Raw genomic sequence first — 12689 nt, 5'->3', positions numbered from 1 at the left:
ATAAGGAGACTTTGGTTTACGAGCCTACTTCTTAACTTTCTTCTTTTGCGTCTCAGCCACGTCCGAAGGACCAGCCTTGCCCTTTCGCTTAGCTCCCCTCTTTGGTTCGTTGGCATCTTCAATTGACTTACGTAAGCCATCAGTCATAGGACGAGGACCTGATGGAGATGGCTTCCGATATGCATTGACAATGGCATTGTCCTCAGGTACTTTTATGAGCATGACCTTCGGAATTGATCTAACGAAGCTGAACATAGTTAGGTTAGACATCGTGAATAAAGATGTCTATATGATCAGAATTGCAGCAACCACAACATCATGAAGAAAAGAATCATCGAAGTGGACCAGTGCGCTTTTGATGATGATGTACCAGAACCGAGCACATGAAATTTCAGCGTTACAAGAAGCAGAAGACCTGATCTGAATTAGTTGTGCCAAGAGTATAGACTCATAATCCAGGTTGATGCAATTATACAAACCATAAATAATTATATAAAAGATCTTACATGCACTGTCGGAGCCGACAATGCTTTCAGAGAAGCTCTTGAACAGTAGGGTGAAAAGACCATTCCACACAAGAGACAAATTAGACTTCTTGAACTTTGATAGAAGTGAGAGATCCCCATTATAGCCCATTTGGTAAAACATATGAATGATATCAACCGAAGAAATCGAGTCAGGATCAACCTGGCCCTCATATGAACCTGATGGGTTTTGAGCATAACTACAAATCCTATGTGTTCATGCAAGCCTATAATTAAGGATTTAGGTTTTCACTAGTTGAACATGCAAACTTGAATACAAAGAAGAAACCCTAATATGCATCTATGAAAAACGAAAAAAAATTTTAGATACATACCTCAATTGTTATTTAGTAATAACAATTAATCCTTATTGATCTTTAGCTGTTGAAAGCATGTGCCTCAAATGTGACACCTCTAATGGCTTACAAACACTCTTTGCAAGAGGATGAGAGGATAGAGGATGGAATACTCTTTGAAATTCGGTTCTTCTAGGGTTAGAAGCCTTAGGGTTGAAAATCTAAGGGGTTAGATCCCTTTTATAATTGAGGTGGCTTAGTCCTAAAGCTAGGGTTTGTAGGTGGAAACCCTAATTCCCTGCTGAAGGCCTTAGCAGCCCATTGACTCCTCATTAGAAGGCCTTGGACGAAAACTTATAAGGCCACCCTATAATTTTCGTCCACTCCTATCCAAGGGGCCCAAGAGCCCAGTTTCCCAACTATCAATGATTTGCAAAATAGCCCATGTACTTTTAATTAATTCCTTTAATCCCAAAATTAATTCCAAATTAATTTCTGATTAAATATTAATTAAATAACATGATTTCTAATTAATATATTATTTTCATAACATATTAATAAATTACTTATATCAATTTATTATTCCAAATAATAAATTTAACTTCTCTCCAAAGCCGCTGTCGAACTCTGACCTAGTCAGTTACGTGTCCTAAGACAAGGGATCAAATATTCCTCCATTCCACAAGATATCGTATGGACATGAGACACGTATTATAATCATTCTCTCTGTCCAAGATTTGTTTCCCGATTTCTGATTTATGACGACTGAAAACAGACTGCTAATTGAACACATCAATTCAGTCCAGGCTTTGCCAAGCGCTTTATATGTCATCACTAAATCATCGAGGGGCCCACAGGTATAACTTTTTCCCGTTTAGGGCAAAAGAAGGGATAAACTTCGACTCATATGCTTGTACTATTTACTCATCAAATCAAGCGCACCAATGCGTTTTATAACATCAAGTCACTGATACGTTTACGTATTATCAATGCACAACTAACTTGTAAACAATAACTCATATGTCTCCGTTTCAAGAATATAATATATTATCGTCTGAAAATTACTCGTGATAAAATCCATGAAGTAATTCTTTGAGCGTGGGTTAATCCAATACTCAAATCTCTATTTCAGAAGTACTCGTGAATGTTACAACAAACCATTACCATGTCTAAACCCTTAGACAATCTACAACCCAATTCACGACAGTCTTAATTCACTACTTACTTCCGAAGTATGAACGATTGTGGATGTTTGAATAATCCAATTATTCGTGAAGTAAAACATGCGAAATGAAACACAATAATAACCTAATTAAATGTGATCTCAAAACTATTGAATATAAGTAAAACACTTATTATTTAATCACCATATTAATTTGAATTTATTAATTGTATAATGTTTCGATTAATCAAATAAATACTTGAATCAAACATTAGTCATTTCATGTTCTAAGCATGCATACTATGCCTCTTTATGATCACTTTCTCTAATTACGGTAAAATTTATGTGTGTTGTTGAACATTAGAAGCAAGTATAAAAAAATTAGAACCCAAAATTTTTAGAAAAATATACCTGAAAAACAAGAGTGTGTCTCAAACGGGTGTGTCAATCCAATTTGATGGGCGTTTGAGTGATGTGGCGTCCTTGGAATAAAAAATGTGTTGTAGATGGAAGCAAGTAATAAAATTTATATAGAAGATGAAACATTGATGGAGAAATGACGTTACGAAAGATTGAATCGACGTAGTGGATGTTGGGCTAATTTGGATCGATTGGAGGGTTTGAGAGAGAAGGAAAAGAATAATTACGATCGATTGGAGAGGATGGGATCGATTGGAGACTCTGAGAAAAGAGGGAGAAAACCTGCTATGATCTCCAAGGAAGAAGAGGCTGGTGGTGTGTCGATTGAAGCAAGGAAAGTAATTCAAAGCGAGGGAAAGAAATATACAGTTCGTTGGTTTGCTCCACCAAAATAAATTCGCTGCTAATCTTATATATATATATATATATATATATATATATATATATATATATATATATATATATATATATATATATATGTATAAGAAACAACGTCTGATTAGGATGTATGATGGTAAGTTATGGAAGAATGCAAGGGAAAAATATGCTAACTAGTAGACAGATGAAGAATAGAGATATATCATTTATGAGGATAGATGGGATCAATTTTGTGTTTGAGGTTTAAGATTTTGAACAAAAATACATCCAGGACAACCAGATTTAATTAAGAAATATATTTAAGAATTATGAAGAAAGAAAGGAGATGGCGTATTAATACGCAACCATTTTATTGGATGCATGATTTCTAGAATTGTAGTTTGTTAGAATTTAGGTGTTGAGAAATAAATTATTGATGTGAGTTGATAAGAGTTGTTCATAATCATAGGAGTTTATGAGAGGCAAATATTAGACACTTATAAGTTTTGGCGATGAAAATCGGACATCATCAGATGGTATATAGTGGACTCGAACAAATTGATTAGAGATTGCCTTTGTTGACAAATAAGAGAATTCTTGTATAAAGAAGAGCTGACATTCGCATAATAAGTAATGTCAATTTGAAAAAAAAAAGGTTTAAAAAGAAATAGGAAATTGGTGTTGGTAGATTGTTTTTATAATATGCGTGTGAGGTGATGAATTTTGATCCTTTTTGTGTATTGGTAATTATTAAGCATGCTTTCTTTAGGTGTCTTGTGTAATGGGGTTTAACACTAGCTCACTTGGAGTGTCGAGGTCGGCATGAAGGATCGTATAACTTACAAGACTGAGAAGCAAGACGGGTAACTAAACCAAATGTTACTCCCGGCCAAAAGTTCCCCACCAAAAAACATCCAAATAAAATACTCTCACAGTACAAAAACAACATCCCGGAAATCAGGAGAAAGGATATAGAAAACATTATTCTACATGAGTCACAATAATCACCAAAGTGCAAAGCCATTACCTAGAAACAAAGAATTACCAAAAGTCTCCCAATAAGAAATAAATACCCCTCATCACTCAATGAAGATGAAACAACTACATAAGCAATATTAAGTCTCTAACATACTTATGCTTTGACTCTAAGTTCTAACTTTCGTATAAACAAGTATTACTAGGAGTGATCTCGGTAATAATTTTGAACAAGACTTATTTTATTTTATGAATGTGAGGCGTTATGGAGCCTATTAGGACAATCTTATGAATCGATCTCTCCCAGAATCCATAGGAAAAACTCGCAAATATTTATTATGTATGCATGATTCTTGAAGTTACAGGTGGATAGTATTCAAAAAATGATGGTGGTGTTTTTATGAGAGAGGGTGGTATAGTATCAACTATTTAGATTTTTTATTAGTGATTTAGGTGTTATGAATACATTTAGTGTTGTCGGGATTCTTTTTTAGATGTTTATTGGTTTTACACCGAGACACACCTTTGATAACTAATAAGGACTCGAGAGATGGGGTTCTGATGGCAACACCACTGGTGGTGTGCCAAGTGGCATCGCCTAAAGGCAATTCCCCTAGAGGTTCCTAGGGGGGGCATAGGGTACCGATGGCAGCACCACAATGGATCCTAAAAACAAATTCATAGAGTGAAAATGAATCTCGGGAATAGGGTCCCGAAAATGAGTCCATATAGGGAAAATGGATACTATTGTTATTTCCCTGACAAAATCCAAGGGTTGGGCCAATAATTCCTTGGAGATGTGTCCTTTCACTCAAAAGCGCCATCTTCTTCCTATATATCGAGGAAGTGGCATTGTAGAAGTTAAGGTTTTTATTGTTATTCTACCAACATATTGTCTCTCCATAACATTTTACAAACAAATTATTATTTGTTTCTGAATGAGATTAGTCATGTAATCTATTTTGATTTCTTGGATTAACACGTAGTCTGAATTTGGGCAAACCTAGAAATAGGGTCTAATTACATATTCGGCGTGTTGTAATTACGATCTAATAAATTATCAAAGTTTTATTGTTATTCAAAATACCTAAATCTAACATTTTTTATTCCTTGAGAAGGCAATAAGTGGTAGTGGCACACCTTCCACAATGACCAAGGGCTAAAGAAGGCCATTAAAGGTGGTGGTTGGTGGCACATTGAACGTTATTAAAAGGTATACTTGTAGGTATAAAAGGTCATTAGTGGGTAGCAATATTTTTAGACATAAAAGGTAGGAGACAATACAATCTGTTATAATAAATAAAAACAATTTATGTCAGTTGTCACTGAAACATCCAAAAAATACTAACCAAATATTTCGTTTTCAAAATCATTTAACAACATAAATATCATCGCCTAAAATCATAAAACATGTATCTCAAAAATCTCATAAGATCTGTCATCATATCACAATCTCATATATAAAATATCAGAGTAAACTCCCAAGCTAAGAAAACTGTGGTGTGTGCCACGCTATCATCCCGAGCCCTTTCCCTTGCTAGCTGAAGTACCTGAAAACAAAACTGAAACTGTAAGCACGAAGCTTGGTCATCTCCCCCAAACTACCACATACCATACAAATCACGTATAACAAATAACATAACTCTAGGACTACTCCCAACTGCATCGGGACGAATCCCGACATCGGACTCCTGCCCGACATCGGGCTCACCCCGGCATCTGACCGCATCGGGCATCGGGCTCACCCCGGCATCGGGCTTGCCCCGACATTAGGCTTACCCCGGCACATACACAACATAACATATATCATAAACACATAACATAATCACATGATCTGCATCGGGCTTGCCCTGGCATCGGACCGAAGCCCGGAACATATAAATTGGCATACACCGGGATTGCCCCAGAACATATAATGCATAGCATAATAACTGACATACATCGGGCTTGCCCCGGCATCGGGCTTACCCCAGAACACATAATCACATAGCATGTTAACTAACATACATCGGGCTTACCCCGGAACACATAACACATAACACATATACATGCATGAATCACAAAGACATCAAGCATACTAAACTACTTCTCGGGACTGCCTCGACATCGGACCGAAGTCCGGAAACATATAAACTGCATCAGGCTAATCCTGGCATCGGGCTCACCCCGACATACTCTACAACTTAAACGGGCCGGCATTATGGCCGTAGACCCGTTCCTACTGGAAGGAAACTCACCTCGTATGGCTGACTGCTGAAAGATTGGGTGAGGGATCCCTATCTGCTGCTCCGGCAACTCTCCGACTATAATTCCATAACAACACTCAATCAAAAACTGATAATACTTCTTAGGGTAAAATGACCATTTTACCCTTGTGGTCAAAGTCAACGCCAAAGTCAAAGTCAACTCTCAGTCAACCCAACTCTCCGAGTCCCTCTACCGACTCGTCGAGTTAAAACGGTCATAACATCGGGACATCTCGATTGTACTCGTCGAGTCTCTCCTTGGACTCGTCGAGTTCCTTTGCTTCAGAGTCTTACTCATGTCCAACTCGCTGAGTCATCTCCTTAACTCAGTGGTTTCACTCATAATCAAAGAAGGGTTTGGGGACATCGATCCGACTCGTCGAGTCCCAAGAACAACTCGACGAGTCCATTGCATGCTTAGATTATACAGTTGATCCTAGGTGATTCCACTGCCTCTAATTCATAGATCTGGACTCCTTAGGCTAGCATAACATGTAAAGTTGCTAACTTTACGTGCATGCATGATGCTATGAAGCTAAATCACCCAAAACAAACTAGAAATGAGAGTCTAGGGCATATAATGGGATCTTGGCCGAATAAAGGTGGCAACTTTGAGCTTATGGAGCTCAAGAGTGCCTAGATCTAAAGTCCTTACAGTCCCAAAAGCTCTCTACCCTAAATTAGCTTGGAAAGGACCCACAAGTGGCAACAAACAAGCTTTCATGAAGATCTAAGTGAAAATAAGCCAAGGTACAAGCTTTATACCTTCAAGGGCTCTGAAATGCAGCAAAAACTCTGGATCTCCTGCCTCTTCTATAATCACCAATAGTTCTCTTCCTTCTCCTGACTTCAAATTGTTGGGTTTTGAGCAAACTAACACTCCTAAGGTGTTCATGCAACCCTAGAAACCTTGGATCTATCTTTGTCTAAAATACATGCAAAATAATTTTCCAAGGTTCATAACTTATCTAGTATGCATGGGGTACTTTTAAACATAAAAGATACTAGAAGAATTACATACCTTTGTTAGTGAGTTGATTCCTTAGGAGTTTGAGAGCCAAGCACCAATAATGTGAATGCCTCAAATGGAAATCACAATTCACCACAAACTTGGAAAACTTATGAGAGAGTATACAAGCACTCTAGAAATCGGCCACTCCTATGCACACACACATAATGTCTTTTCAAGCACCACAAGCCTCTTTATATAGTGTAGATGATTACTGTTATGAACCATGCAAACCCTAATAACCCATGTCTTTTCCTTTTCCAAGGATCCATGGGTTAAAAGCTCCATGGATCATCCATGGACTCCCATTTAAGCTTAGCCCATTTCCAAATGAGTGTTATCCCACACTATATAAATATAATAGCCAATTATTTAATTAGTCACCTTTTGATCACTAAATTAATTCATAATTAATTTAAGATCAATACTAATTAAATAATACGATCTCATATATTAATATATTAAAACATATAATATATTAATAAGTCACAAATATACTCTTCTCATAATATCATCCATATAAATAGTTCGGGTGAAGTGCAACCCAAATGGACCATGTCGGGTCGGGTCAAGTATATACCAAATAAGTTATGGACTTAGACACCTTATCCAACAGTCTCCCACTTGGATAAGTTTGATAACTATATTTGCCTATATAGCTTGAGGAACCAACCGGCAATCGTAGCTCTCGAAAACTCTGTTGAACTATGAAGCGCCATTTTAGATAAGTGATCATATAATCCTCTGCTCTCATGATATCAACCAGACAAATACATGGAACAATGTGTTACTTATTGTCCAGCAGTTTGTTTCCCGATTTCCGATTTGTTTGACAAAGAACTTAATCGAACACATCAATTTAGTTCTGACCGGGCCCGGTACATGGGTCATAACAAAATCATCGAGGGGCCCAGATATCGCTTCTAATCCAAGAAGGAACAGATAAACTTCGACTCATATGCTTGTTCTACTACTTGTTGAATTGTACACAAAGGCACGTTTTATAACATCAAGTTACTGATGCGTTTTCGTGCAATCAATGCACAACCAACTCATAGGTAACAACTCATATCTCTAGGTTTGAAGACTTATATGATATTACCGTCTCACGATCACTCGAGATAAATTCCATGAAGTGATACAAGTGAGCGTGGGTTTATTCCAATGCTCATAACTTATGAGCACTCATGAATATTGTAGCAACCATTGCTATGGCTAAACACCTTTAGTCATCTACAATCCCAATTCATGACAGTCTTGATTCATACCTACTTCCGACATATGACCGACTGTGGAGAATTTGAATAAATTTATTATTCTGGAAGTCAAAACTTGCAAAGCTGAAACAATAGTAAATAATTGACAATGATAGCAACACCTTACTCATAGATAAATCACAACTTTTATTCATCATCAAACGTCGATTACATTTTACAAGTTTCAGTAAAAACTATCTAATCTGTAAAACTAATATCGTCCCTCAGCCCGATGCGTCTCGCATGCTGCAAATGCCTAACCCTCGTCAGTCCCTTCGTAAGGGGATCCGCAGGGTTCTCATATGACGATACCCTCTTTGCCACGAGGAGCCCTTCTTCTATCTTGTGTCTTATGAAGTGATATTTTCTGTCAATGTGTCGGGATCTGCCATGATCTCTTGGTTCCTTGGCTAAGGCAACCGCACTATTGTTGTCATAGAAACTCTCCATAGGCTCCTTAATAGCTGGTACAACTCCAAGGTCTCCAATGAAGTTCTTCAGCCATATTGCCTCCTTTTCTGCTTCACTCGCTGCTATGTACTCTGATTAACAAGTCGAATCAGCTACCATCTCCTGTTTGGAACTCTTCCAGGTGATTGCCCCTCCATTTAGGGTAAAGACCCAGCCCGACTGAGAGCGGAAGTTATCCCTATCAGTCTGAAAACTAGCATCACTATACCCTACCATTCTCAAGTCATCTCTCCCACCAAGGGTAAGGATCCAATCCTTAGTCCTCCGCAGGTACTTGAGAATATTCTTTACCGCAGTCCAATGAGCCTTGCTAGGGTTCCCCTGATATCTGCTAACCATGCTCAAAGCGAAGGCCACATCAGGACGAGTACAAGTCATAGCATACATGATCGAGCCAACAGCGGAAGCATAAGGTAATCGACTCATCTCAGCTATCTCAGCCTCTGTACTCGGGCTCTGAGCCTTGCTCAGTTTGGCATTGCTTTGGATTGGTAATTCTCCTTTCTTGGAATTCTGCATGTTGAACCTTTTCAACACTTTATCCAAGTAGGTACTTTGACTAAGTCCAATTAGTCTTTTACTCCTTTCTCTTAACATCCTTATCCCTAGGATATAGGCAGCTTCTCCAAGGTCCTTCATAGCAAAGCACTTCCCAAGCCAGGATTTAATCTCCTGCAAGGTTGGGATGTCATTTCCTATGTGTAGTATGTCATCTACATACCACACCAAAAATCTAACTATGCTCCCACTAGCTCTGACATACACGCAAGACTCATCTTCACTTCTCGAGAAGCCAAACTCTTTGACCTTCTCATCGAAACAAAGATTTCAGCTTCGAGATGCTTGTTTCAATCCATAAATGGATTTCTCAAGCTTGCACACTCTATTTGGGTACTCTGCATTGACAAAACCCTCTAGCTATTCATGTAAACATCCTCAGTCAACATTCCATTAAGGAAAGCGGTTTTGACATCCATTTGCCATATTTCATAATCATGAAATGCAGCAATGGCTAGCATAACCCTAATAGACTTAATCTTCGCTACTGGTGAAAAGGTTTCATCATAATCAATACCCTAAGTCTGAGTAAAACCCTTCGCGACCAGTCACGCTTTATAAGTGTGCACCTTCCCATCCATGTCGGTCTTCTTCTTGAAGATCCATTTGCACCCGACTGTCTTACGGTCTGGTACATTGTCAACCAAGTTCCAAACTTGATTGTCATACATGGACTGTATCTTGCTGTCCATAGCCTCCTTCCATTTAGCAGACTACAAGCCTGCCATGACTTCCTTAACACTGTTAGGTTCATCCAGATTTACCAGTGTACTATCACTGATAAATGTATCAGCTTCTGTAGTAATATGTAATCCATAATAAACGTCAGGTGTGTTCCTAACCCTTGTGGAACGCCTCGGAGGTACAAACTTGTCAGTCGGATCAACAGGGGTTTCCTCCTCAGGTTGATTGCTAGTGTCTGAGGTTCCTTCACCAATTGACTCTTGAATTTCTTCAAGGTCGATTTGCCTCCCACTGTCTCCTTGGCTTATAAATTCTCTCTCTCGAAAGACCCCTCTCCTTTCCACAAAGACCACATTCTCACTAGGTCTATAGAACAGGTAACCAAAGGATTTTTGTGGGTAGCCGATAAAAATACCCCTCTCACTTCGAGGTTCGAGCTTATCGTGAGTCTCGCACCTCACGAAAGCCTCGCAACCCCAAATCTTGATGTGGTCCAAATTGGGAACTTTCCCAGTCCACATCTCATGAGGTGTTTTGGTAACCTTCTTTGTAGGGACTAGATTAAGGATGTGGGCGGCAGTCTCTAAGGCATATCCCCAAAAAGAGATTGGTAGCGAAGCTTGACTCATCATAGAGCGAACCATGTCCAACAAGGTTCGATTACGCCTCTCAACCACACCATTCAACTGTGGTGTCCTGGGAGGTGTCAATTGTGAGACAATCCCACACTCCTTAAGATAGTCGAGGAACTCAGTGCTAAGATACTCACCACCTCGATCGGATCAAAGCATCTTAATGTTCCTGCCCAACTGATTTTCTACTTCCTGTTTAAAGTCTTTAAACCTTTCCAAAATTTCTGACTTATGTTTGATTAAGTAGACATAACCATATCTACTGAAATCGTCAATAAAAGTCACATAATAGTGATTGGCATCCCTTGTGGCGGTTTTGAATGGTCCACACATATCAGTATGTATAAGGTCCAACAAACCCTCACCCATTGCACAAGTACCAGTGAATGGTGATTTTGTCATTTTTCCAAGTAGATAAGATTCACAACTATCATCTGACTTAAGTTCGAACGACTCCAAGACTCCATCCTTTTGGAGCTGGCCTATGCGTTTCTTGCTTACATGTCCAAGACGACAATGCCACAAAGATGCTTTATCCAAGCTAGTAGAAGAATCAATACACAATAAACTATTTCCTAAATTATCTACAACCGATACAGCTTCATACACACCATCACAAGCTAATGCTTTAAAATAAAGAACATTATTAAAGAAAGCATTAATACTACCAACTTCATTATCAAAAGAAAAGGTAAAACCTTGTTTATACAAAGCATGAAAGGAAATAATATTCCTTGCCATTTCTGACGAGTACACACATTTATTCAAATCTAACTTTAACCCACTATCTAGCAACAAAGTATAAACTCCAATCTTGGTAAATAGGTGAAATCTTTCCTATTCCCCATGATTAAGTTTATCTTCCCGTGCTCCACATCCTCACTTCTTCTTAGGCCCTGCAAATCAAAACATATGTGAATACCACATCCTGTATCAAGCACCCAAGAGTTAGAATTGTTGGGATTTTAGCATTCTAACACTCCTATGGTCTACATGCAACCCTAGAAACCTTGGATTTATGTTTGACTAAGATGCATGCAAATAACTATTTTTCCAAGGTTCTCAACCTAACTAGCATGGCATGGGGTACTTGAATCAAATAAAGCTAGTAGAGTTACTTAGCTTTTAGTAGTGGTGGATTGCTTGGAGTTTGAGAGCCTAGCACCAATAATGTGGATGCCTCAAATGGAAATCACAAATCACCACAAACTTGGAAACTTGAGAGAATAGCAAAACCACTTCTTGAAATCGGCCCTCTTAGTTCTCACACATAAACCAGTGCAATTTCTAGAACCAAAGCCTCATTTATATAGTGTGATGGATTAGGGTTACATCCATGTAAACCCTAATACCCATGACTTTTCATTTCCATGAGATCCATGGGTTAAAGCTCCATGGATTATCCATGGACTTTCCTTGCAAGCCTAGCCCATTCCAAATAAGCATTATCCCACACTATATAAATACACAAGCCCATATTTAATTAGTCATGCTTTTGATCACTAAATTAATTATAGATCAATACTAATTAAATAATATGATTTTATATTAATATATTAGAACTTATAATATATTAATAAATCATAACTTATACTATTCTCAAAAGATTATCCATAAATTGTTCGGGTGAAGTGCAACCCAAATGGACCATGTCGGGTCGGGTCAAGTACATACCAAATATAGTTATGGACTTAGACACTATATCCAACAATCTCCCACTTGGATAAGTCTAATAACTATAGTTGCAAGTATGACTTCAGGAACCGATCAACAATCGTAGCTCTTAAAATTCTGTTGAACTATGAAGCGCCATTTTAGATAAGTGATCATATAATCCTCTGTTCTAGATATCAGCCGGACAAACACATGGAACAATGTCTTACTTATTGTCCAGCAGTTGTTTCCCGATTTCCGATTTGTTTGACATAAAACTTAATTGAACACATCAACTTAGTTCTGACCGGGCCCGGTACATGGGTCAACACAAAATCATCGAGGGGCCCAGATATCGCTTCTAATCCAAGAAGGAACAGATAAACTTCGACTCATATGCTTGTTCTACTACTTGTTGAATTACACACAAAGGCACGTTTTATAAC

Source organism: Lactuca virosa, chromosome 2, assembly GCF_052849685.1.
Source record: "Lactuca virosa cultivar CGN04683 chromosome 2, Lactuca_virosa_CGN04683_v6, whole genome shotgun sequence".
Lineage (NCBI taxonomy): Eukaryota > Viridiplantae > Streptophyta > Magnoliopsida > Asterales > Asteraceae > Lactuca > Lactuca virosa.
Note: the sequence above shows the minus strand (reverse complement) of the source record.